A 26,149-nucleotide genomic window follows, 5' to 3' on the forward strand; every position below is an offset into this window, starting at 1 on the left:
CTCGCAAGCGCACAACACTCGTAAGTGGTTCGACGGTCCCCCACTACCCATGCGCCGCCTCCGGCGTGTGCATGCACAAGATCCATCCAGCGACTGCTGCTCCATCGATATGGGTCTAGCTACAAGACGGAGCGGCTGTCAATGTTGATTGATAACTCACCGCGTTTTGTATGCGGGGAGGGGGGGGTGGCTGCACAAATGCAGGCATTCCCTTAGGAACGCCTGGTGTTTGTGGGTGGCCCTACTGACATCACTAGTGATGTCAGTAGTGGACTTCCTGTTCTATTAGAGCAGGAAGTTTACTCGGGCTCGTGAGAGCTCAGACCCTTCCACAGGGTCTCCTCGCAAGCCTGATGGTCACGATAATCACGATGGGCTCCAGGCCACTCGCAAAAGCTGTGGGTAGTCACCCACAGCTTAGCGAGCGGCCTGATGAAAGAAAAAAAAAAATACAAAACATAAAAAACCGCCGTTATTCTGAGCAAGCACTCACTAGCAGCAAGCGGCTCTGAATCAGGCCCTATATCAGCTATAATCTAAAAGATATTGCTTAGAACATGTACAACATGGCAAATCCAGCATTTATTGGACTTTATATTCAGGATTCCCATGTATTAAAATTGTATGGAATAGAATATCCAGAAAATGCATAGATATTTATTGGTGCCTTAAAAGAAGAGTGAATATATATATATATATATATATATATATATATATATTTTTTTTTTTTAATTAATTTGGAAACAGTAGCTGAATAATAGAATAAGTTATCAATTTTTATAGCATTCACATAATTTGGGCATAATTTAGCAGAAGAGATTTGGAGTTTAATATTCCTCATGCAGAGCTACCATTGGTCTCTAGCATAATAGTCTTTTAGCCATTCAAGGATTTCTAAGCAAATTCTAATTAGAAAAAAGTTGATAAGGGGTAATGGGTTTTGCTAAATTCATTTGAGCTTTTTAAAGGATCTTGAATTACTAAATATACAATCAAGCATCAGAAATGGTCAACCATAAATCAATTCATAGAAATACCTATAAACACTGGCAAATCAACAGTAAAATCCTAGAACATCTCAGTCCAGGGATTATCGGACATGGGTAGAGTAAGAAAATGATAGCTGGGGCAATTTCTATAAGCATTTGACCTAGCTCATGATGCAGAAGAATCGACATGGATCTGATATATGGTGAAAGAGTACACTAACAAATTGATGTATAAAAGATTTCAATCATTTTCATTACCCAAGGAAATTATAACAACTCTTAGTTGAAAATCACTTTTCTGGACTGGACCAGAAATCACAGCACACAGCTGATCCTCGTTAGTATAGTGGTGAGTATTCCCGCCTGTCACGTGGGAGACCGGGATTCAATTCCCCGACGGGGAGGCTATAACTTTTATTTCTCCAATATTCCATTTCAGACACAGTGGAAAAATAATAATACAAATGTTATGGCATGCATAAATAACAACCCAAACTATAATATATTGAGATGTGTACTTAAAGGAAACCCTCATAGATCCATACAAATGGAATAGCAGATAGAGAAAACAAAATGTACCAACTGTAATTATATACTTCTATTACCATTTGTTGGCGTTCGGTGGCTATGGAATAAATCAGAATGGTTTGGTATTTTGGGGAGGTTTATACATACTTACATTTTTATATGTAGAAATAAAATATAGGCAAGGAGGTTGGCATATTGGTGTATGCCACTTTTTGGAATGAAAACTGCACACATTTTCTAGGACATCAAACTACAACATTCAGAATTATTTTGACATTTCTAGCATTGAAAGACCACATTGCTGGGCCCCATTCTCAAGAACAGTATAGGTCAAGTAACTTCTCAAGCAATTTTCTTGTGCTGTCTAAGCCCAACTCCATGAGGTGGGTCCTCAAGACCCAAATTCCATTTTGCAATGGTTAGTAGAATGGATTTTATTTTTTAACAAGCACTTCATTTACATGTCTTTGGCAAGCACCCAAAAATTTTCCTAAGGACTATGGGCCTGATTCAGACACACTCGCAAGCGCACAACACTCGTAAGTGGTTCGACGGTCCCCCACTACCCATGCGCCGCCTCCGGCGTGTGCATGCACAAGATCCGTCCAGCGACGGCTGCTCCATCGATATGGGTCTAGCTACAAGACGGAGCGGCTGTCAATGTTTATTGATAACTCACCGCGTTTTGTATGCGGGGAGGGGGGGGTGGCTGCACAAATGCAGGCATTCCCTTAGGAACGCCTGGTGTTTGTGGGTGGCCCTACTGACATCACTAGTGATGTCAGTAGTGGACTTCCTGTTCTATTAGAGCAGGAAGTTTACTCGGGCTTGTGAGAGCTCAGACCCTTCTACAGGGTCTCCTCGCAAGCCTGATGGTCACGATAATCGCGATGGGCTCCAGGCCACTCGCAAAAGCTGTGGGTAGTCACCCACAGCTTAGCGAGCGGCCTGATGAAAGAAAAAAACAAATACAAAACATAAAAAAACGCCGTTATTCTGAGCAAGCACTCACTAGCAGCAAGCGGCTCTGAATCAGGCCCTATATCAGCTATAATCTAAAAGATATTGCTTAGAACATGTACAACATGGCAAATCCAGCATTTATTGGACTTTATATTCAGGATTCCCATGTATTAAAATTGTATGGTATAGAATATCCAGAAAATGCATAGATATTTATTGGTGCCTTAAAAGAAGAGTGAATATATATATATATATATTTTTTTTTTTTTAATTAAGTTGGAAACAGTAGCTGAATAATAGAATAAATTATCAATTTTTATAGCATTCACATAATTTGGGCATAATTTAGCAGAAGAGATTTGGAGTTTAATATTCCTCATGCAGAGCTACCATTGGTCTCTAGCATAATAGTCTTTTAGCCATTCAAGGATTTCTAAGCAAATTCTAATTAGAAAAAAGTTAATAAGGGGTAATAGGTTTTGCTAAATTCATTTGAGCTTTTTAAAGGATCTTGAATTACTAAATATACAATCAAGCATCAGAAATGGTCAACCATAAATCAATTCATAGAAATACCTATAAACACTGGCAAATCAACAGTAAAATCCTAGAACATCTCAGTCCAGGGATTATCGGACATGGGTAGAGTAAGAAAATGATAGCTGGGGCAATTTCTATAAGCATTTGACCTAGCTCATGATGCAGAAGAATCGACATGGATCTGATATATGGTGAAAGAGTACACTAACAAATTGATGTATAAATGATTTCAATCATTTTCATTACCCAAGGAAATTATAACAACTCTTAGTTGAAAATCACTTTTCTGGACTGGACCAGAAATCACAGCACACAGCTGATCCTCGTTAGTATAGTGGTGAGTATCCCCGCCTGTCACGCGGGAGACCGGGGTTCAATTCCCCGACGGGGAGGCTATAACTTTTATTTCTCCAATATTCCATTTCAGACACAGTGGAAAAATAATAATACAAATGTTATGGCATGCATAAATAACAACCCAAACTATAATATATTGAGATGTGTACTTAAAGGAAACCCTCATAGATCCATACAAATGGAATAGCAGATAGAGAAAACAAAATGTACCAACTGTAATGATATACTTCTATTACCATTTGTTGGCGTTAGGTGGCTATGGAATAAATCAGAATGGTTTGGTATTTTGGGAAGGTTTATACATACTTACATTTTTATATGTAGAAATAAAATATAGGCAAGGAGGTTGGCATATTGGTGTATGCCACTTTTTGGAATGAAAACTGCACACATTTTCTAGGACATCAAACTACAACATTCAGAATTATTTTGACATTTCTAGCATTGAAAGACCACATTGCTGGGCCCCATTCTCAAGAACAGTATAGGTCAAGTAACTTCTCAAGCAATTTTCTTGTGCTGTCTAATCCCAACTCCATGAGGTGGGTCCTCAAGACCCAAATTCCATTTTGCAATGGTTAGTAGAATGGATTTTATTTTTTAACAAGCACTTCATTTACATGTCTTTGGCAAGCACCCAAAAATTTTCCTAAGGACTATGGGCCAGATTCAGACACACTCGCAAGCGCACAACACTCGTAAGTGGTTCGACGGTCCACCACTACCCATGCGCTGCCTCCGGCGTGTGCATGGCAAGATCCGTCCAGCAACGGCTGCTCCATCGATATGGGTCTAGCTACAAGATGGAGCGGCTGTCAATGTTGATTGATAACTCACCGCGTTTTGTATGCGGGGAGGGGGGGGTGGCTGCACAAATGCAGGCATTCCCTTAGGAACGCCTGGTGTTTGTGGGTGGCCCTACTGACATCACTAGTGATGTCAGTAGTGGACTTCCTGTTCTATTAGAGCAGGAAGTTTACTCGGGCTCGTGAGAGCTCAGACCCTTCCACAGGGTCTCCTCGCAAGCCTGATGGTCACGATAATCGCGATGGGCTCCAGGCCACTCGCAAAAGCTGTAGGTAGTCACCCACAGCTTCGCAAGCGGCCTGATGAAAGAAAAAAACAAATACAAAACATAAAAAACCGCCCTTATTCTGAGCAAGCACTCACTAGCAGCAAGCGGCTCTGAATCAGGCCCTATATCAGCTATAATCTAAAAGATATTGCTTAGAACATGTACAACATGGCAAATCCAGCATTTATTGGACTTTATATTCAGGATTCCCATGTATTAAAATTGTATGGTATAGAATATCCAGAAAATGCATAGATATTTATTGGTGCCTTAAAAGAAGAGTGAATATATATATATATATATTTTTTTTATTTAATTAAGTTGGAAACAGTAGCTGAATAATAGAATAAATTATCAATTTTTATAGCATTCACATAATTTGGGCATAATTTAGCAGAAGAGATTTGGAGTTTAATATTCCTCATGCAGAGCTACCATTGGTCTCTAGCATAATAGTCTTTTAGCCATTCAAGGATTTCTAAGCAAATTCTAATTAGAAAAAAGTTGATAAGGGGTAATGGGTTTTGCTAAATTCATTTGAGCTTTTTAAAGGATCTTGAATTACTAAATATACAATCAAGCATCAGAAATGGTCAACCATAAATCAATTCATAGAAATACCTATAAACACTGGCAAATCAACAGTAAAATCCTAGAACATCTCAGTCCAGGGATTATCGGACATGGGTAGAGTAAGAAAATGATAGCTGGGGCAATTTCTATAAGCATTTGACCTAGCTCATGATGCAGAAGAATCGACATGGATCTGATATATGGTGAAAGAGTACACTAACAAATTGATGTATAAATGATTTCAATCATTTTCATTACCCAAGGAAATTATAACAACTCTTAGTTGAAAATCACTTTTCTGGACTGGACCAGAAATCACAGCACACAGCTGATCCTCGTTAGTATAGTGGTGAGTATCCCCGCCTGTCACGCGGGAGACCGGGGTTCAATTCCCCGACGGGGAGGCTATAACTTTTATTTCTCCAATATTCCATTTCAGACACAGTGGAAAAATAATAATACAAATGTTATGGCATGCATAAATAACAACCCAAACTATAATATATTGAGATGTGTACTTAAAGGAAACCCTCATAGATCCATACAAATGGAATAGCAGATAGAGAAAACAAAATGTACCAACTGTAATGATATACTTCTATTACCATTTGTTGGCGTTAGGTGGCTATGGAATAAATCAGAATGGTTTGGTATTTTGGGAAGGTTTATACATACTTACATTTTTATATGTAGAAATAAAATATAGGCAAGGAGGTTGGCATATTGGTGTATGCCACTTTTTGGAATGAAAACTGCACACATTTTCTAGGACAACAAACTACAACATTCAGAATTATTTTGACATTTCTAGCATTGAAAGACCACATTGCTGGGCCCCATTCTCAAGAACAGTATAGGTCAAGTAACTTCTCAAGCAATTTTCTTGTGCTGTCTAAGCCCAACTCCATGAGGTGGGTCCTCAAGACCCAAATTCCATTTTGCAATGGTTAGTAGAATGGATTTTATTTTTTAACAAGCACTTCATTTACATGTTTTTTGCAAGCACCCAAAAATTTTCCTAAGTACTATGGGCCTGATTCAGACACACTCGCAAGCGCACAATGCTCGTAAGTGGTTCGACGGTCCCCCACTACCCATGTGCCGCCTCCGGCTTGTGAATGCTCAAGATCCATCCAGCGACGGCTGCTCCATCGATATGGGTCTAGCTACAAGACGGAGCGGCTGTCAATGTTGATTGATAACTCACTGTGTTTTGTATGCTGGGAGGGGGGGTGGCTGCACAAATGCAGGCATTCCCTTAGGAACACCTGGTGTTTGTGGGTAGCCCTACTGACATCACTAGTGATGTCAGTAGTGTACTTCCTGTTCTATTAGAGCAGGAAGTTTACTCGGGCTTGTGAGAGCTCAGACCCTTCCACAGGGTCTCCTCGCAAGCCTGATGGTCACGATAATCGTGATGGGCTCCAGGCCACTGGCAAATGCTGTGGGAGGTCACCCACAGCTTAGCGAGTGGCCTGATGAAAGAAAAAAACAAATACAAAACATAAAAAAACGCCGCTATTCTGAGCAAGCACTCACTAGCAGCAAGCGGCTCTGAATCAGGCCCTATATCAGCTATAATTTAAAAGATATTGCTTAGAACATGTACAACATGGCAAATCCAGCATTTATTGGACTTTATATTCAGGATTCCCATGTATTAAAATTGTATGGTATAGAATATCCAGAAAATGCATAGATATTTATTGGTGCCTTAAAAGAAGAGTGAATATATATATATATATATTTTTTTTTTTAATTAAGTTGGAAACAGTAGCTGAATAATAGAATAAATTATCAATTTTTATAGCATTCACATAATTTGGGCATAATTTAGCAGAAGAGATTTGGAGTTTAATATTCCTCATGCAGAGCTACCATTGGTCTCTAGCATAATAGTCTTTTAGCCATTCAAGGATTTCTAAGCAAATTCTAATTAGAAAAAAGTTGATAAGGGGTAATGGGTTTTGCTAAATTCATTTGAGCTTTTTAAAGGATCTTGAATTACTAAATATACAATCAAGCATCAGAAATGGTCAACCATAAATCAATTCATAGAAATACCTATAAACACTGGCAAATCAACAGTAAAATCCTAGAACATCTCAGTCCAGGGATTATCGGACATGGGTAGAGTAAGAAAATGATAGCTGGGGCAATTTCTATAAGCATTTGACCTAGCTCATGATGCAGAAGAATCGACATGGATCTGATATATGGTGAAAGAGTACACTAACAAATTGATGTATAAATGATTTCAATCATTTTCATTACCCAAGGAAATTATAACAACTCTTAGTTGAAAATCACTTTTCTGGACTGGACCAGAAATCACAGCACACAGCTGATCCTCGTTAGTATAGTGGTGAGTATCCCCGCCTGTCACGCGGGAGACCGGGGTTCAATTCCCCGACGGGGAGGCTATAACTTTTATTTCTCCAATATTCCATTTCAGACACAGTGGAAAAATAATAATACAAATGTTATGGCATGCATAAATAACAACCCAAACTATAATATATTGAGATGTGTACTTAAAGGAAACCCTCATAGATCCATACAAATGGAATAGCAGATAGAGAAAACAAAATGTACCAACTGTAATGATATACTTCTATTACCATTTGTTGGCGTTAGGTGGCTATGGAATAAATCAGAATGGTTTGGTATTTTGGGAAGGTTTATACATACTTACATTTTTATATGTAGAAATAAAATATAGGCAAGGAGGTTGGCATATTGGTGTATGCCACTTTTTGGAATGAAAACTGCACACATTTTCTAGGACAACAAACTACAACATTCAGAATTATTTTGACATTTCTAGCATTGAAAGACCACATTGCTGGGCCCCATTCTCAAGAACAGTATAGGTCAAGTAACTTCTCAAGCAATTTTCTTGTGCTGTCTAAGCCCAACTCCATGAGGTGGGTCCTCAAGACCCAAATTCCATTTTGCAATGGTTAGTAGAATGGATTTTATTTTTTAACAAGCACTTCATTTACATGTTTTTTGCAAGCACCCAAAAATTTTCCTAAGTACTATGGGCCTGATTCAGACACACTCGCAAGCGCACAATGCTCGTAAGTGGTTCGACGGTCCCCCACTACCCATGTGCCGCCTCCGGCTTGTGAATGCTCAAGATCCATCCAGCGACGGCTGCTCCATCGATATGGGTCTAGCTACAAGACGGAGCGGCTGTCAATGTTGATTGATAACTCACTGTGTTTTGTATGCTGGGAGGGGGGGTGGCTGCACAAATGCAGGCATTCCCTTAGGAACACCTGGTGTTTGTGGGTAGCCCTACTGACATCACTAGTGATGTCAGTAGTGTACTTCCTGTTCTATTAGAGCAGGAAGTTTACTCGGGCTTGTGAGAGCTCAGACCCTTCCACAGGGTCTCCTCGCAAGCCTGATGGTCACGATAATCGTGATGGGCTCCAGGCCACTGGCAAATGCTGTGGGAGGTCACCCACAGCTTAGCGAGTGGCCTGATGAAAGAAAAAAACAAATACAAAACATAAAAAAACGCCGCTATTCTGAGCAAGCACTCACTAGCAGCAAGCGGCTCTGAATCAGGCCCTATATCAGCTATAATTTAAAAGATATTGCTTAGAACATGTACAACATGGCAAATCCAGCATTTATTGGACTTTATATTCAGGATTCCCATGTATTAAAATTGTATGGTATAGAATATCCAGAAAATGCATAGATATTTATTGGTGCCTTAAAAGAAGAGTGAATATATATATATATATTTTTTTTTTTTAATTAAGTTGGAAACAGTAGCTGAATAATAGAATAAATTATCAATTTTTATAGCATTCACATAATTTGGGCATAATTTAGCAGAAGAGATTTGGAGTTTAATATTCCTCATGCAGAGCTACCATTGGTCTCTAGCATAATAGTCTTTTAGCCATTCAAGGATTTCTAAGCAAATTCTAATTAGAAAAAAGTTGATAAGGGGTAATGGGTTTTGCTAAATTCATTTGAGCTTTTTAAAGGATCTTGAATTACTAAATATACAATCAAGCATCAGAAATGGTCAACCATAAATCAATTCATAGAAATACCTATAAACACTGGCAAATCAACAGTAAAATCCTAGAACATCTCAGTCCAGGGATTATCGGACATGGGTAGAGTAAGAAAATGATAGCTGGGGCAATTTCTATAAGCATTTGACCTAGCTCATGATGCAGAAGAATCGACATGGATCTGATATATGGTGAAAGAGTACACTAACAAATTGATGTATAAATGATTTCAATCATTTTCATTACCCAAGGAAATTATAACAACTCTTAGTTGAAAATCACTTTTCTGGACTGGACCAGAAATCACAGCACACAGCTGATCCTCGTTAGTATAGTGGTGAGTATCCCCGCCTGTCACGCGGGAGACCGGGGTTCAATTCCCCGACGGGGAGGCTATAACTTTTATTTCTCCAATATTCCATTTCAGACACAGTGGAAAAATAATAATACAAATGTTATGGCATGCATAAATAACAACCCAAACTATAATATATTGAGATGTGTACTTAAAGGAAACCCTCATAGATCCATACAAATGGAATAGCAGATAGAGAAAACAAAATGTACCAACTGTAATGATATACTTCTATTACCATTTGTTGGCGTTAGGTGGCTATGGAATAAATCAGAATGGTTTGGTATTTTGGGAAGGTTTATACATACTTACATTTTTATATGTAGAAATAAAATATAGGCAAGGAGGTTGGCATATTGGTGTATGCCACTTTTTGGAATGAAAACTGCACACATTTTCTAGGACAACAAACTACAACATTCAGAATTATTTTGACATTTCTAGCATTGAAAGACCACATTGCTGGGCCCCATTCTCAAGAACAGTATAGGTCAAGTAACTTCTCAAGCAATTTTCTTGTGCTGTCTAAGCCCAACTCCATGAGGTGGGTCCTCAAGACCCAAATTCCATTTTGCAATGGTTAGTAGAATGGATTTTATTTTTTAACAAGCACTTCATTTACATGTTTTTTGCAAGCACCCAAAAATTTTCCTAAGTACTATGGGCCTGATTCAGACACACTCGCAAGCGCACAATGCTCGTAAGTGGTTCGACGGTCCCCCACTACCCATGTGCCGCCTCCGGCTTGTGAATGCTCAAGATCCATCCAGCGACGGCTGCTCCATCGATATGGGTCTAGCTACAAGACGGAGCGGCTGTCAATGTTGATTGATAACTCACTGTGTTTTGTATGCTGGGAGGGGGGGTGGCTGCACAAATGCAGGCATTCCCTTAGGAACACCTGGTGTTTGTGGGTAGCCCTACTGACATCACTAGTGATGTCAGTAGTGTACTTCCTGTTCTATTAGAGCAGGAAGTTTACTCGGGCTTGTGAGAGCTCAGACCCTTCCACAGGGTCTCCTCGCAAGCCTGATGGTCACGATAATCGTGATGGGCTCCAGGCCACTGGCAAATGCTGTGGGAGGTCACCCACAGCTTAGCGAGTGGCCTGATGAAAGAAAAAAACAAATACAAAACATAAAAAAACGCCGCTATTCTGAGCAAGCACTCACTAGCAGCAAGCGGCTCTGAATCAGGCCCTATATCAGCTATAATTTAAAAGATATTGCTTAGAACATGTACAACATGGCAAATCCAGCATTTATTGGACTTTATATTCAGGATTCCCATGTATTAAAATTGTATGGTATAGAATATCCAGAAAATGCATAGATATTTATTGGTGCCTTAAAAGAAGAGTGAATATATATATATATATATTTTTTTTTTAATTAAGTTGGAAACAGTAGCTGAATAATAGAATAAATTATCAATTTTTATAGCATTCACATAATTTGGGCATAATTTAGCAGAAGAGATTTGGAGTTTAATATTCCTCATGCAGAGCTACCATTGGTCTCTAGCATAATAGTCTTTTAGCCATTCAAGGATTTCTAAGCAAATTCTAATTAGAAAAAAGTTGATAAGGGGTTATGGGTTTTGCTAAATTCATTTGAGCTTTTTAAAGGATCTTGAATTACTAAATATACAATCAAGCATCAGAAATGGTCAACCATAAATCAATTCATAGAAATACCTATAAACACTGGCAAATCAACAGTAAAATCCTAGAACATCTCAGTCCAGGGATTATCGGACATGGGTAGAGTAAGAAAATGATAGCTGGGGCAATTTCTATAAGCATTTGACCTAGCTCATGATGCAGAAGAATCGACATGGATCTGATATATGGTGAAAGAGTACACTAACAAATTGATGTATAAATGATTTCAATCATTTTCATTACCCAAGGAAATTATAACAACTCTTAGTTGAAAATCACTTTTCTGGACTGGACCAGAAATCACAGTACACAGCTGATCCTCGTTAGTATAGTGGTGAGTATTCCCGCCTGTCACGCGGGAGACCGGGGTTCAATTCCCCGACGGGGAGGCTATAACTTTTATTTCTCCAATATTCCATTTCAGACACAGTGGAAAAATAATAATACAAATGTTATGGCATGCATAAATAACAACCCAAACTATAATATATTGAGATGTGTACTTAAAGGAAACCCTCATAGATCCATACAAATGGAATAGCAGATAGAGAAAACAAAATGGACCAACTGTAATGATATACTTCTATTACCATTTGTTGGCGTTAGGTGGCTATGGAATAAATCAGAATGGTTTGGTATTTTGGGAAGGTTTATACATACTTACATTTTTATATGTAGAAATAAAATATAGGCAAGGAGGTTGGCATATTGGTGTATGCCACTTTTTGGAATGAAAACTGCACACATTTTCTAGGACATCAAACTACAACATTCAGAATTATTTTGACATTTCTAGCATTGAAAGACCACATTGCTGGGCCCCATTCTCAAGAACAGTATAGGTCAAGTAACTTCTCAAGCAATTTTCTTGTGCTGTCTAAGCCCAACTCCATGAGGTGGGTCCTCAAGACCCAAATTCCATTTTGCAATGGTTAGTAGAATGGATTTTATTTTTTAACAAGCACTTCATTTACATGTCTTTGGCAAGCACCCAAAAATTTTCCTAAGGACTATGGGCCTGATTCAGACACACTCGCAAGCGCACAACACTCGTAAGTGGTTCGACGGTCCACCACTACCCATGCGCCGCCTCCGGCGTGTGCATGGCAAGATCCGTCCAGCAACGGCTGCTCCATCGATATGGGTCTAGCTACAAGATGGAGCGGCTGTCAATGTTGATTGATAACTCACCGCGTTTTGTATGCGGGGAGGGGGGGGTGGCTGCACAAATGCAGGCATTCCCTTAGGAACGCCTGGTGTTTGTGGGTGGCCCTACTGACATCACTAGTGATGTCAGTAGTGGACTCCTGTTCTATTAGAGCAGGAAGTTTACTCGGGCTCGTGAGAGCTCAGACCCTTCCACAGGGTCTCCTCGCAAGCCTGATGGTCACGATAATCGCGATGGGCTCCAGGCCACTCGCAAAAGCTGTAGGTAGTCACCCACAGCTTCGCAAGCGGCCTGATGAAAGAAAAAAACAAATACAAAACATAAAAAACCGCCCTTATTCTGAGCAAGCACTCACTAGCAGCAAGCGGCTCTGAATCAGGCCCTATATCAGCTATAATCTAAAAGATATTGCTTAGAACATGTACAACATGGCAAATCCAGCATTTATTGGACTTTATATTCAGGATTCCCATGTATTAAAATTGTATGGTATAGAATATCCAGAAAATGCATAGATATTTATTGGTGCCTTAAAAGAAGAGTGAATATATATATATATATTTTTTTTTTTATTTAATTAAGTTGGAAACAGTAGCTGAATAATAGAATAAATTATCAATTTTTATAGCATTCACATAATTTGGGCATAATTTAGCAGAAGAGATTTGGAGTTTAATATTCCTCATGCAGAGCTACCATTGGTCTCTAGCATAATAGTCTTTTAGCCATTCAAGGATTTCTAAGCAAATTCTAATTAGAAAAAAGTTGATAAGGGGTAATGGGTTTTGCTAAATTCATTTGAGCTTTTTAAAGGATCTTGAATTACTAAATATACAATCAAGCATCAGAAATGGTCAACCATAAATCAATTCATAGAAATACCTATAAACACTGGCAAATCAACAGTAAAATCCTAGAACATCTCAGTCCAGGGATTATCGGACATGGGTAGAGTAAGAAAATGATAGCTGGGGCAATTTCTATAAGCATTTGACCTAGCTCATGATGCAGAAGAATTGACATGGATCTGATATATGGTGAAAGAGTACACTAACAAATTGATGTATAAATGATTTCAATCATTTTCATTACCCAAGAAATTATAACAACTCTTAGTTGAAAATCACTTTTCTGGACTGGACCAGAAATCACAGCACACAGCTGATCCTCGTTAGTATAGTGGTGAGTATCCCCGCCCGTCACGCGGGAGACCGGGGTTCAATTCCCCGACGGGGAGGCTATAACTTTTATTTCTCCAATATTCCATTTCAGACACAGTGGAAAAATAATAATACAAATGTTATGGCATGCATAAATAACAACCCAAACTATAATATATTGAGATGTGTACTTAAAGGAAACCCTCATAGATCCATACAAATGGAATAGCAGATAGAGAAAACAAAATGTACCAACTGTAATGATATACTTCTATTACCATTTGTTGGCGTTAGGTGGCTATGGAATAAATCAGAATGGTTTGGTATTTTGGGAAGGTTTATACATACTTACATTTTTATATGTAGAAATAAAATATAGGCAAGGAGGTTGGCATATTGGTGTATGCCACTTTTTGGAATGAAAACTGCACACATTTTCTAGGACATCAAACTACAACATTCAGAATTATTTTGACATTTCTAGCATTGAAAGACCACATTGCAGGGCCCCATTCTCAAGAACAGTATAGGTCAAGTAACTTCTCAAACAATTTTCTTGTGCTGTCTAAGCCCAACTCCATGAGGTGGGTCCTCAAGACCCAAATTCCATTTTGCAATGGTTAGTAGAATGGATTTTCTTTTTTAACAAGCACTTCATTTACATGTTTTTTGCAAGCACCCAAAAATTTTCCTAAGTACTATGGGCCTGATTCAGACACACTCGCAAGCGCACAATGCTCATAAGTGGTTCGACGGTCCCCCACTACCCATGTGCCGCCTCCGGCTTGTGAATGCTCAAGATCCATCCAGCGACGGCTGCTCCATCGATATGGGTCTAGCTACAAGACGGAGCGGCTGTCAATGTTGATTGATAACTCACTGTGTTTTGTATGCGGGGAGGGGGGGTGGCTGCACAAATGCAGGCATTCCCTTAGGAACACCTGGTGTTTGTGGGTAGCCCTACTGACATCACTAGTGATGTCAGTAGTGTACTTCCTGTTCTATTAGAGCAGGAAGTTTACTCGGGCTTGTGAGAGCTCAGACCCTTCCACAGGGTCTCCTCGCAAGCCTGATGGTCACGATAATCGTGATGGGCTCCAGGCCACTCGCAAATGCTGTGGGAGGTCACCCACAGCTTAGCGAGCGGCCTGATGAAAGAAAAAAACAAATACAAAGCATAAAAAAACGCCGCTATTCTGAGCAAGCACTCACTAGCAGCAAGCGGCTCTGAATCAGGCCCTATATCAGCTATAATCTAAAAGATATTGCTTAGAACATGTACAACATGGCAAATCCAGCATTTATTGGACTTTATATTCAGGATTCCCATGTATTAAAATTGTATGGTATAGAATATCCAAAAAATGCATAGATATTTATTGGTGCCTTAAAAGAAGAGTGAATATATATATATATTTTTTTTTTTTTAATTAAGTTGGAAACAGTAGCTGAATAATAGAATAAATTATCAATTTTTATAGCATTCACATAATTTGGGCATAATTTAGCAGAAGAGATTTGGAGTTTAATATTCCTCATGCAGAGCTACCATTGGTCTCTAGCATAATAGTCTTTTAGCCATTCAAGGATTTCTAAGCAAATTCTAATTAGAAAAAAGTTGATAAGGGGTTATGGGTTTTGCTAAATTAATTTGAGCTTTTTAAAGGATCTTGAATTACTAAATATACAATCAAGCATCAGAAATGGTCAACCATAAATCAATTCATAGAAATACCTATAAACACTGGCAAATCAACAGTAAAATCCTAGAACATCTCAGTCCAGGGATTATCGGACATGGGTAGAGTAAGAAAATGATAGCTGGGGCAATTTCTATAAGCATTTGACCTAGCTCATGATGCAGAAGAATCGACATGGATCTGATATATGGTGAAAGAGTACACTAACAAATTGATGTATAAATGATTTCAATCATTTTCATTACCCAAGGAAATTATAACAACTCTTAGTTGAAAATCACTTTTCTGGACTGGACCAGAAATCACAGCACACAGCTGATCCTCGTTAGTATAGTGGTGAGTATTCCCGCCTGTCACGCGGGAGACCGGGGTTCAATTCCCCGACGGGGAGGCTATAACTTTTATTTCTCCAATATTCCATTTCAGACACAGTGGAAAAATAATAATACAAATGTTATGGCATGCATAAATAACAACCCAAACTATAATATATTGAGATGTGTACTTAAAGGAAACCCTCATAGATCCATACAAATGGAATAGCAGATAGAGAAAACAAAATGGACCAACTGTAATGATATACTTCTATTACCATTTGTTGGCGTTAGGTGGCTATGGAATAAATCAGAATGGTTTGGTATTTTGGGAAGGTTTATACATACTTACATTTTTATATGTAGAAATAAAATATAGGCAAGGAGGTTGGCATATTGGTGTATGCCACTTTTTGGAATGAAAACTGCACACATTTTCTAGGACATCAAACTACAACATTCAGAATTATTTTGACATTTCTAGCATTGAAAGACCACATTGCTGGGCCCCATTCTCAAGAACAGTATAGGTCAAGTAACTTCTCAAGCAATTTTCTTGTGCTGTCTAAGCCCAACTCCATGAGGTGGGTCCTCAAGACCCAAATTCCATTTTGCAATGGTTAGTAGAATGGATTTTATTTTTTAACAAGCACTTCATTTACATGTCTTTGGCAAGCACCCAAAAATTTTCCTAAGGACTATGGGCCTGATTCAGACACACTCGCAAGCGCACAACACTCGTAAGTGGTTCGACGGTCCACCACTACCCATGCGCCGCCTCCGGCGTGTGCATGGCTAGATCCGTCCAGCAACGGCTGCTCCATCGATATGGGTCTAGCTACAAGATGGAGCGGCTGTCAATGTTGATTGATAACTCACCGCGTTTTGTATGCGGGGAGGGGGGGGTGGCTGCACAAATGCAGGCATTCCCTTAGGAACGCCTGGTGTTTGTGGGTGGCCCTACTGACATCACTAGTGATGTCAGTAGTGGACTTCCTGTTCTATTAGAGCAGGAAGTTTACTCGGGCTCGTGAGAGCTCAGACCCTTCCACAGGGTCTCCTCGCAAGCCTGATGGTCACGATAATCGCGATGGGCTCCAGGCCACTCGCAAAAGCTGTAGGTAGTCACCCACAGCTTCGCAAGCGGCCTGATGAAAGAAAAAAACAAATACAAAACATAAAAAACCGCCCTTATTCTGAGCAAGCACTCACTAGCAGCAAGCGGCTCTGAATCAGGCCCTATATCAGCTATAATCTAAAAGATATTGCTTAGAACATGTACAACATGGCAAATCCAGCATTTATTGGACTTTATATTCAGGATTCCCATGTATTAAAATTGTATGGTATAGAATATCCAGAAAATGCATAGATATTTATTGGTGCCTTAAAAGAAGAGTGAATATATATATATATTTTTTTTTTTTATTTAATTAAGTTGGAAACAGTAGCTGAATAATAGAATAAATTATCAATTTTTATAGCATTCACATAATTTGGGCATAATTTAGCAGAAGAGATTTGGAGTTTAATATTCCTCATGCAGAGCTACCATTGGTCTCTAGCATAATAGTCTTTTAGCCATTCAAGGATTTCTAAGCAAATTCTAATTAGAAAAAAGTTGATAAGGGGTAATGGGTTTTGCTAAATTCATTTGAGCTTTTTAAAGGATCTTGAATTACTAAATATACAATCAAGCATCAGAAATGGTCAACCATAAATCAATTCATAGAAATACCTATAAACACTGGCAAATCAACAGTAAAATCCTAGAACATCTCAGTCCAGGGATTATCGGACATGGGTAGAGTAAGAAAATGATAGCTGGGGCAATTTCTATAAGCATTTGACCTAGCTCATGATGCAGAAGAATCGACATGGATCTGATATATGGTGAAAGAGTACACTAACAAATTGATGTATAAATGATTTCAATCATTTTCATTACCCAAGGAAATTATAACAACTCTTAGTTGAAAATCACTTTTCTGGACTGGACCAGAAATCACAGCACACAGCTGATCCTCGTTAGTATAGTGGTGAGTATCCCCGCCTGTCACGCGGGAGACCGGGGTTCAATTCCCCGACGGGGAGGCTATAACTTTTATTTCTCCAATATTCCATTTCAGACACAGTGGAAAAATAATAATACAAATGTTATGGCATGCATAAATAACAACCCAAACTATAATATATTGAGATGTGTACTTAAAGGAAACCCTCATAGATCCATACAAATGGAATAGCAGATAGAGAAAACAAAATGTACCAACTGTAATGATATACTTCTATTACCATTTGTTGGCGTTAGGTGGCTATGGAATAAATCAGAATGGTTTGGTATTTTGGGAAGGTTTATACATACTTACATTTTTATATGTAGAAATAAAATATAGGCAAGGAGGTTGGCATATTGGTGTATGCCACTTTTTGGAATGAAAACTGCACACATTTTCTAGGACAACAAACTACAACATTCAGAATTATTTTGACATTTCTAGCATTGAAAGACCACATTGCTGGGCCCCATTCTCAAGAACAGTATAGGTCAAGTAACTTCTCAAGCAATTTTCTTGTGCTGTCTAAGCCCAACTCCATGAGGTGGGTCCTCAAGACCCAAATTCCATTTTGCAATGGTTAGTAGAATGGATTTTATTTTTTAACAAGCACTTCATTTACATGTCTTTGGCAAGCACCCAAAAATTTTCCTAAGGACTATGGGCCTGATTCAGACACACTCGCAAGCGCACAACACTCGTAAGTGGTTCGACGGTCCCCCACTACCCATGCGCCGCCTCCGGCGTGTGCATGCGCAAGATCTGTCCAGTGACGGCTGCTCCATCGATATGGGTCTAGCTACAAGACGGAGCGGCTGTCAATGTTTATTGATAACTCACCGCGTTTTGTATGCGGGGAGGGGGGGGGGTGGCTGCACAAATGCAGGCATTCCCTTAGGAATGCCTGGTGTTTGTGGGTGGCCCTACTGACATCACTAGTGATGTCAGTAGTGGACTTCCTGTTCTATTAGAGCAGGAAGTTTACTCGGGCTTGTGAGAGCTCAGACCCTTCTACAGGGTCTCCTCGCAAGCCTGATGGTCACGATAATCGCGATGGGTTCCAGGCCACTCGCAAAAGCTGTGGGTAGTCACCCACAGCTTAGCGAGCGGCCTGATGAAAGAAAAAAACAAATAGAAAACATTAAAAACCGCCGTTATTCTGAGCAAGCACTCACTAGCAGCAAGCGGCTCTGAATCAGGCCCTATATCAGCTATAATCTAAAAGATATTGCTTAGAACATGTACAACATGGCAAATCCAGCATTTATTGGACTTTATATTCAGGATTCCCATGTATTAAAATTGTATGTATAGAATATCCAGAAAATGCATAGATATTTATTGGTGCCTTAAAAGAAGAGTGAATATATATATATATATTTTTTTTTTTTAATTAAGTTGGAAACAGTAGCTGAATAATAGAATAAATTATCAATTTTTATAGCATTCACATAATTTGGGCATAATTTAGCAGAAGAGATTTGGAGTTTAATATTCCTCATGCAGAGCTACCATTGGTCTCTAGCATAATAGTCTTTTAGCCATTCAAGGATTTCTAAGCAAATTCTAATTAGAAAAAAATTGATAAGGGGTAATAGGTTTTGCTAAATTCATTTGAGCTTTTTAAAGGATCTTGAATTACTTAATATACAATCAAGCATCAGAAATGGTCAACCATAAATCAATTCATAGAAATACCTATAAACACTGGCAAATCAACAGTAAAATCCTAGAACATCTCAGTCCAGGGATTATCGGACATGGGTAGAGTAAGAAAATGATAGCTGGGGCAATTTCTATAAGCATTTGACCTAGCTCATGATGCAGAAGAATCGACATGGATCTGATATATGGTGAAAGAGTACACTAACAAATTGATGTATAAATGATTTCAATAATTTTCATTACCCAAGGAAATTATAACAACTCTTACTTGAAAATCACTTTTCTGGACTGGACCAGAAATCACAGCACACAGCTGATCCTCGTTAGTATAGTGGTGAGTATCCCCGCCTGTCACGCGGGAGACCGGGGTTCAATTCCCCGATGGGGAGGCTATAACTTTTATTTCTCCAATATTCCATTTCAGACACAGTGGAAAAATAATAATACAAATGTTATGGCATGCATAAATAACAACCCAAACTATAATATATTGAGATGTGTACTTAAAGGAAACCCTCATAGATCCATACAAATGGAATAGCAGATAGAGAAAACAAAATGTACCAACTGTAATGATATACTTCTATTACCATTTGTTGGCGTTAGGTGGCTATGGAATAAATCACAATGGTTTGGTATTTTGGGAAGGTTTATACATACTTACATTTTTATATGTAGAAATAAAATTTAGGCAAGGAGGTTGGCATATTGGTGTATGCCACTTTTTGGAATGAAAACTGCACACATTTTCTAGGACATCAAACTACAACATTCAGAATTATTTTGACATTTCTAGCATTGAAAGACCACATTGCTGGGCCCCATTCTCAAGAACAGTATAGGTCAAGTAACTTCTCAAGCAATTTTCTTGTGCTGTCTAAGCCCAACTCCATGAGGTGGGTCCTCAAGACCCAAATTCCATTTTGCAATGGTTAGTAGAATGGATTTTATTTTTTAACAAGCACTTCATTTACATGTCTTTGGCAAGCACCCAAAAATTTTCCTAAGGACTATGGGCCTGATTCAGACACACTCGCAAGCGCACAACACTCGTAAGTGGTTCGACGGTCCCCCACTACCCATGCGCCGCCTCCGGCGTGTGCATGCGCAAGATCTGTCCAGTGACGGCTGCTCCATCGATATGGGTCTAGCTACAAGACGGAGCGGCTGTCAATGTTGATTGATAACTCACCGCGTTTTGTATGCGGGGAGGGGGGGGGGCTGCACAAATGCAGGCATTCCCTTAGGAACGCCTGGTGTTTGTGGGTGGCCCTACTGACATCACTAGTGATGTCAGTAGTGGACTTCCTGTTCTATTAGAGCAGGAAGTTTACTCGGGCTCGTGAGAGCTCAGACCCTTCCACAGGGTCTCCTCGCAAGCCTGATGGTCATGATAATCACGATGGGCTCCAGGCCACTCGCAAAAGCTGTGGGTAGCCACCCACAGCTTAGCGAGCGGCCTGATGAAAGAAAAAAACAAATACAAAACATAAAAAAACGCCGTTATTCTGAGCAAGCACTCACTAGCAGCAAGCGGCTCTGAATCAGGCCCTATATCAGCTATAATCTAAAAGATATTGCTTAGAACATGTACAACATGGCAAATCCAGCATTTATTGGACTTTATATTCAGGATTCCCATGTATTAAAATTGTATGGTATAGAATATCCAGAAAATGCATAGATATTTATTGGTGCCTTAAAAGAAGAGTGAATATATATATATATATATATATATTTTTTTTTTTTTAATTAAGTTGGAAACAGTAGCTGAATAATAGAATAAATTATAAATTTTTATAGCATTCACATAATTTGGGCATAATTTAGCAGAAGAGATTTGGAGTTTAATATTCCTCATGCAGAGCTACCATTGGTCTCTAGCATAATAGTCTTTTAGCCATTCAAGGATTTCTAAGCAAATTCTAATTAGAAAAAAGTTGATAAGGGGTAATGGGTTTTGCTAAATTCATTTGAGCTTTTTAAAGGATCTTGAATTACTAAATATACAATCAAGCATCAGAAATGGTCAACCATAAATCAATTCATAGAAATACCTATAAACACTGGCAAATCAACAGTAAAATCCTAGAACATCTCAGTCCAGGGATTATCGGACATGGGTAGAGTAAGAAAATGATAGCTGGGGCAATTTCTATAAGCATTTGACCTAGCTCATGATGCAGAAGAATCGACATGGATCTGATATATGGTGAAAGAGTACACTAACAAATTGATGTATAAATGATTTCAATCATTTTCATTACCCAAGGAAAGTATAACAACTCTTAGTTGAAAATCACTTTTCTGGACTGGACCAGAAATCACAGCACACAGCTGATCCTCGTTAGTATAGTGGTGAGTATCTCCGCCTGTCACGCGGGAGACCGTGGTTCAATTCCCTGACGGGGAGGCTATAACTTTTATTTCTCCAATATTCCATTTCAGACACAGTGGAAAAATAATAATACAAATGTTATGGCATGCATAAATAACAACCCAAACTATAATATATTGAGATGTGTACTTAAAGGAAACCCTCATAGATCCATACAAATGGAATAGCAGATAGAGAAAACAAAATGTACCAACTGTAATGATATACTTCTATTACCATTTGTTGGCGTTAGGTGGCTATGGAATAAATCAGAATGGTTTGGTATTTTGGGAAGGTTTATACATACCTACATTTTTATATGTAGAAATAAAATATAGGCAAGGAGGTTGGCATATTGGTGTATGCCACTTTTTGGAATGAAAACTGCACACATTTTCTAGGACATCAAACTACAACATTCAGAATTATTTTGACATTTCTAGCATTGAAAGACCACATTGCTGGGCCCCATTCTCAAGAACAGTATAGGTCAAGTAACTTCTCAAGCAATTTTCTTGTGCTGTCTAAGCCCAACTCCATGAGGTGGGTCCTCAAGACCCAAATTCCATTTTGCAATGGTTAGTAGAATGGATTTTCTTTTTTAACAAGCACTTCATTTACATGTTTTTTGCAAGCACCCAAAAATTTTCCTAAGTACTATGGGCCTGATTCAGACACACTCGCAAGCGCACAATGCTCATAAGTGGTTCGACGGTCCCCCACTACCCATGTGCCGCCTCCGGCTTGTGAATGCTCAAGATCCATCCAGCGACGGCTGCTCCATCGATATGGGTCTAGCTACAAGACGGAGCGGCTGTCAATGTTGATTGATAACTCACTGTGTTTTGTATGCGGGGAGGGGGGGTGGCTGCACAAATGCAGGCATTCCCTTAGGAACACCTGGTGTTTGTGGGTAGCCCTACTGACATCACTAGTGATGTCAGTAGTGTACTTCCTGTTCTATTAGAGCAGGAAGTTTACTCGGGCTTGTGAGAGCTCAGACCCTTCCACAGGGTCTCCTCGCAAGCCTGATGGTCACGATAATCGTGATGGGCTCCAGGCCACTCGCAAATGCTGTGGGAGGTCACCCACAGCTTAGCGAGCGGCCTGATGAAAGAAAAAAACAAATACAAAGCATAAAAAAACGCCGCTATTCTGAGCAAGCACTCACTAGCAGCAAGCGGCTCTGAATCAGGCCCTATATCAGCTATAATCTAAAAGATATTGCTTAGAACATGTACAACATGGCAAATCCAGCATTTATTGGACTTTATATTCAGGATTCCCATGTATTAAAATTGTATGGTATAGAATATCCAAAAAATGCATAGATATTTATTGGTGCCTTAAAAGAAGAGTGAATATATATATATATTTTTTTTTTTTTAATTAAGTTGGAAACAGTAGCTGAATAATAGAATAAATTATCAATTTTTATAGCATTCACATAATTTGGGCATAATTTAGCAGAAGAGATTTGGAGTTTAATATTCCTCATGCAGAGCTACCATTGGTCTCTAGCATAATAGTCTTTTAGCCATTCAAGGATTTCTAAGCAAATTCTAATTAGAAAAAAGTTGATAAGGGGTTATGGGTTTTGCTAAATTAATTTGAGCTTTTTAAAGGATCTTGAATTACTAAATATACAATCAAGCATCAGAAATGGTCAACCATAAATCAATTCATAGAAATACCTATAAACACTGGCAAATCAACAGTAAAATCCTAGAACATCTCAGTCCAGGGATTATCGGACATGGGTAGAGTAAGAAAATGATAGCTGGGGCAATTTCTATAAGCATTTGACCTAGCTCATGATGCAGAAGAATCGACATGGATCTGATATATGGTGAAAGAGTACACTAACAAATTGATGTATAAATGATTTCAATCATTTTCATTACCCAAGGAAATTATAACAACTCTTAGTTGAAAATCACTTTTCTGGACTGGACCAGAAATCACAGCACACAGCTGATCCTCGTTAGTATAGTGGTGAGTATTCCCGCCTGTCACGCGGGAGACCGGGGTTCAATTCCCCGACGGGGAGGCTATAACTTTTATTTCTCCAATATTCCATTTCAGACACAGTGGAAAAATAATAATACAAATTTATGGCATGCATAAATAACAACCCAAACTATAATATATTGAGATGTGTACTTAAAGGAAACCCTCATAGATCCATACAAATGGAATAGCAGATAGAGAAAACAAAATGGACCAACTGTAATGATATACTTCTATTACCATTTGTTGGCGTTAGGTGGCTATGGAATAAATCAGAATGGTTTGGTATTTTGGGAAGGTTTATACATACTTACATTTTTATATGTAGAAATAAAATATAGGCAAGGAGGTTGGCATATTGGTGTATGCCACTTTTTGGAATGAAAACTGCACACATTTTCTAGGACATCAAACTACAACATTCAGAATTATTTTGACATTTCTAGCATTGAAAGACCACATTGCTGGGCCCCATTCTCAAGAACAGTATAGGTCAAGTAACTTCTCAAGCAATTTTCTTGTGCTGTCTAAGCCCAACTCCATGAGGTGGGTCCTCAAGACCCAAATTCCATTTTGCAATGGTTAGTAGAATGGATTTTATTTTTTAACAAGCACTTCATTTACATGTCTTTGGCAAGCACCCAAAAATTTTCCTAAGGACTATGGGCCTGATTCAGACACACTCGCAAGCGCACAACACTCGTAAGTGGTTCGACGGTCCACCACTACCCATGCGCCGCCTCCGGCGTGTGCATGGCTAGATCCGTCCAGCAACGGCTGCTCCATCGATATGGGTCTAGCTACAAGATGGAGCGGCTGTCAATGTTGATTGATAACTCACCGCGTTTTGTATGCGGGGAGGGGGGGGTGGCTGCACAAATGCAGGCATTCCCTTAGGAACGCCTGGTGTTTGTGGGTGGCCCTACTTACATCACTAGTGATGTCAGTAGTGGACTTCCTGTTCTATTAGAGCAGGAAGTTTACTCGGGCTCGTGAGAGCTCAGACCCTTCCACAGGGTCTCCTCGCAAGCCTGATGGTCACGATAATCGCGATGGGCTCCAGGCCACTCGCAAAAGCTGTAGGTAGTCACCCACAGCTTCGCAAGCGGCCTGATGAAAGAAAAAAACAAATACAAAACATAAAAAACCGCCCTTATTCTGAGCAAGCACTCACTAGCAGCAAGCGGCTCTGAATCAGGCCCTATATCAGCTATAATCTAAAAGATATTGCTTAGAACATGTACAACATGGCAAATCCAGCATTTATTGGACTTTATATTCAGGATTCCCATGTATTAAAATTGTATGGTATAGAATATCCAGAAAATGCATAGATATTTATTGGTGCCTTAAAAGAAGAGTGAATATATATATATATATTTTTTTTTTATTTAATTAAGTTGGAAACAGTAGCTGAATAATAGAATAAATTATCAATTTTTATAGCATTCACATAATTTGGGCATAATTTAGCAGAAGAGATTTGGAGTTTAATATTCCTCATGCAGAGCTACCATTGGTCTCTAGCATAATAGTCTTTTAGCCATTCAAGGATTTCTAAGCAAATTCTAATTATAAAAAAGTTGATAAGGGGTAATGGGTTTTGCTAAATTCATTTGAGCTTTTTAAAGGATCTTGAATTACTAAATATACAATCAAGCATCAGAAATGGTCAACCATAAATCAATTCATAGAAATACCTATAAACACTGGCAAATCAACAGTAAAATCCTAGAACATCTCAGTCCAGGGATTATCGGACATGGGTAGAGTAAGAAAATGATAGCTGGGGCAATTTCTATAAGCATTTGACCTAGCTCATGATGCAGAAGAATCGACATGGATCTGATATATGGTGAAAGAGTACACTAACAAATTGATGTATAAATGATTTCAATCATTTTCATTACCCAAGGAAATTATAACAACTCTTAGTTGAAAATCACTTTTCTGGACTGGACCAGAAATCACAGCACACAGCTGATCCTCGTTAGTATAGTGGTGAGTATCCCCGCCTGTCACGCGGGAGACCGGGGTTCAATTCCCCGACGGGGAGGCTATAACTTTTATTTCTCCAATATTCCATTTCAGACACAGTGGAAAAATAATAATACAAATGTTATGGCATGCATAAATAACAACCCAAACTATAATATATTGAGATGTGTACTTAAAGGAAACCCTCATAGATCCATACAAATGGAATAGCAGATAGAGAAAACAAAATGTACCAACTGTAATGATATACTTCTATTACCATTTGTTGGCGTTAGGTGGCTATGGAATAAATCAGAATGGTTTGGTATTTTGGGAAGGTTTATACATACTTACATTTTTATATGTAGAAATAAAATATAGGCAAGGAGGTTGGCATATTGGTGTATGCCACTTTTTGGAATGAAAACTGCACACATTTTCTAGGACAACAAACTACAACATTCAGAATTATTTTGACATTTCTAGCATTGAAAGACCACATTGCTGGGCCCCATTCTCAAGAACAGTATAGGTCAAGTAACTTCTCAAGCAATTTTCTTGTGCTGTCTAAGCCCAACTCCATGAGGTGGGTCCTCAAGACCCAAATTCCATTTTGCAATGGTTAGTAGAATGGA

At 38.9% G+C, this 26,149-nt stretch overlaps 11 non-coding genes across 11 annotated transcripts; all 11 read left to right on the plus strand.

Annotated features, from left to right (window-relative positions):
• Positions 1–3,340: 3,340 nt before the first annotated feature.
• On the plus strand, positions 3,341–3,412 carry TRNAD-GUC (transfer RNA aspartic acid (anticodon GUC)). The gene has a single exon. It is a non-coding gene; the product is annotated as a tRNA-Asp (tRNA).
• A 1,945-nt stretch (positions 3,413–5,357) lies between these two features.
• Positions 5,358–5,429, plus strand: TRNAD-GUC (transfer RNA aspartic acid (anticodon GUC)). The gene has a single exon. It is a non-coding gene; the product is annotated as a tRNA-Asp (tRNA).
• Positions 5,430–7,373: 1,944 nt separating this feature from the next.
• Positions 7,374–7,445, plus strand: TRNAD-GUC (transfer RNA aspartic acid (anticodon GUC)). The gene has a single exon. It is a non-coding gene; the product is annotated as a tRNA-Asp (tRNA).
• Positions 7,446–9,388: 1,943 nt separating this feature from the next.
• On the plus strand, positions 9,389–9,460 carry TRNAD-GUC (transfer RNA aspartic acid (anticodon GUC)). The gene has a single exon. It is a non-coding gene; the product is annotated as a tRNA-Asp (tRNA).
• A 1,943-nt stretch (positions 9,461–11,403) lies between these two features.
• TRNAD-GUC (transfer RNA aspartic acid (anticodon GUC)) lies at positions 11,404–11,475 on the plus strand. Its single transcript has one exon. It is a non-coding gene; the product is annotated as a tRNA-Asp (tRNA).
• A 1,944-nt stretch (positions 11,476–13,419) lies between these two features.
• Positions 13,420–13,491, plus strand: TRNAD-GUC (transfer RNA aspartic acid (anticodon GUC)). The gene has a single exon. It is a non-coding gene; the product is annotated as a tRNA-Asp (tRNA).
• Positions 13,492–15,433: 1,942 nt separating this feature from the next.
• TRNAD-GUC (transfer RNA aspartic acid (anticodon GUC)) lies at positions 15,434–15,505 on the plus strand. The gene has a single exon. It is a non-coding gene; the product is annotated as a tRNA-Asp (tRNA).
• Positions 15,506–17,450: 1,945 nt separating this feature from the next.
• TRNAD-GUC (transfer RNA aspartic acid (anticodon GUC)) lies at positions 17,451–17,522 on the plus strand. The gene has a single exon. It is a non-coding gene; the product is annotated as a tRNA-Asp (tRNA).
• Positions 17,523–19,467: 1,945 nt separating this feature from the next.
• Positions 19,468–19,539, plus strand: TRNAD-GUC (transfer RNA aspartic acid (anticodon GUC)). The gene has a single exon. It is a non-coding gene; the product is annotated as a tRNA-Asp (tRNA).
• A 3,966-nt stretch (positions 19,540–23,505) lies between these two features.
• On the plus strand, positions 23,506–23,577 carry TRNAD-GUC (transfer RNA aspartic acid (anticodon GUC)). The gene has a single exon. It is a non-coding gene; the product is annotated as a tRNA-Asp (tRNA).
• Positions 23,578–25,521: 1,944 nt separating this feature from the next.
• Positions 25,522–25,593, plus strand: TRNAD-GUC (transfer RNA aspartic acid (anticodon GUC)). The gene has a single exon. It is a non-coding gene; the product is annotated as a tRNA-Asp (tRNA).
• The last annotated feature ends 556 nt before the right edge of the window (positions 25,594–26,149 follow it).

The sequence above is a fragment of the Taudactylus pleione genome, unplaced genomic scaffold (assembly GCF_031769625.1).
Source record: "Taudactylus pleione unplaced genomic scaffold, aTauple2 ptg000282l, whole genome shotgun sequence".
Lineage (NCBI taxonomy): Eukaryota > Metazoa > Chordata > Amphibia > Anura > Myobatrachidae > Taudactylus > Taudactylus pleione.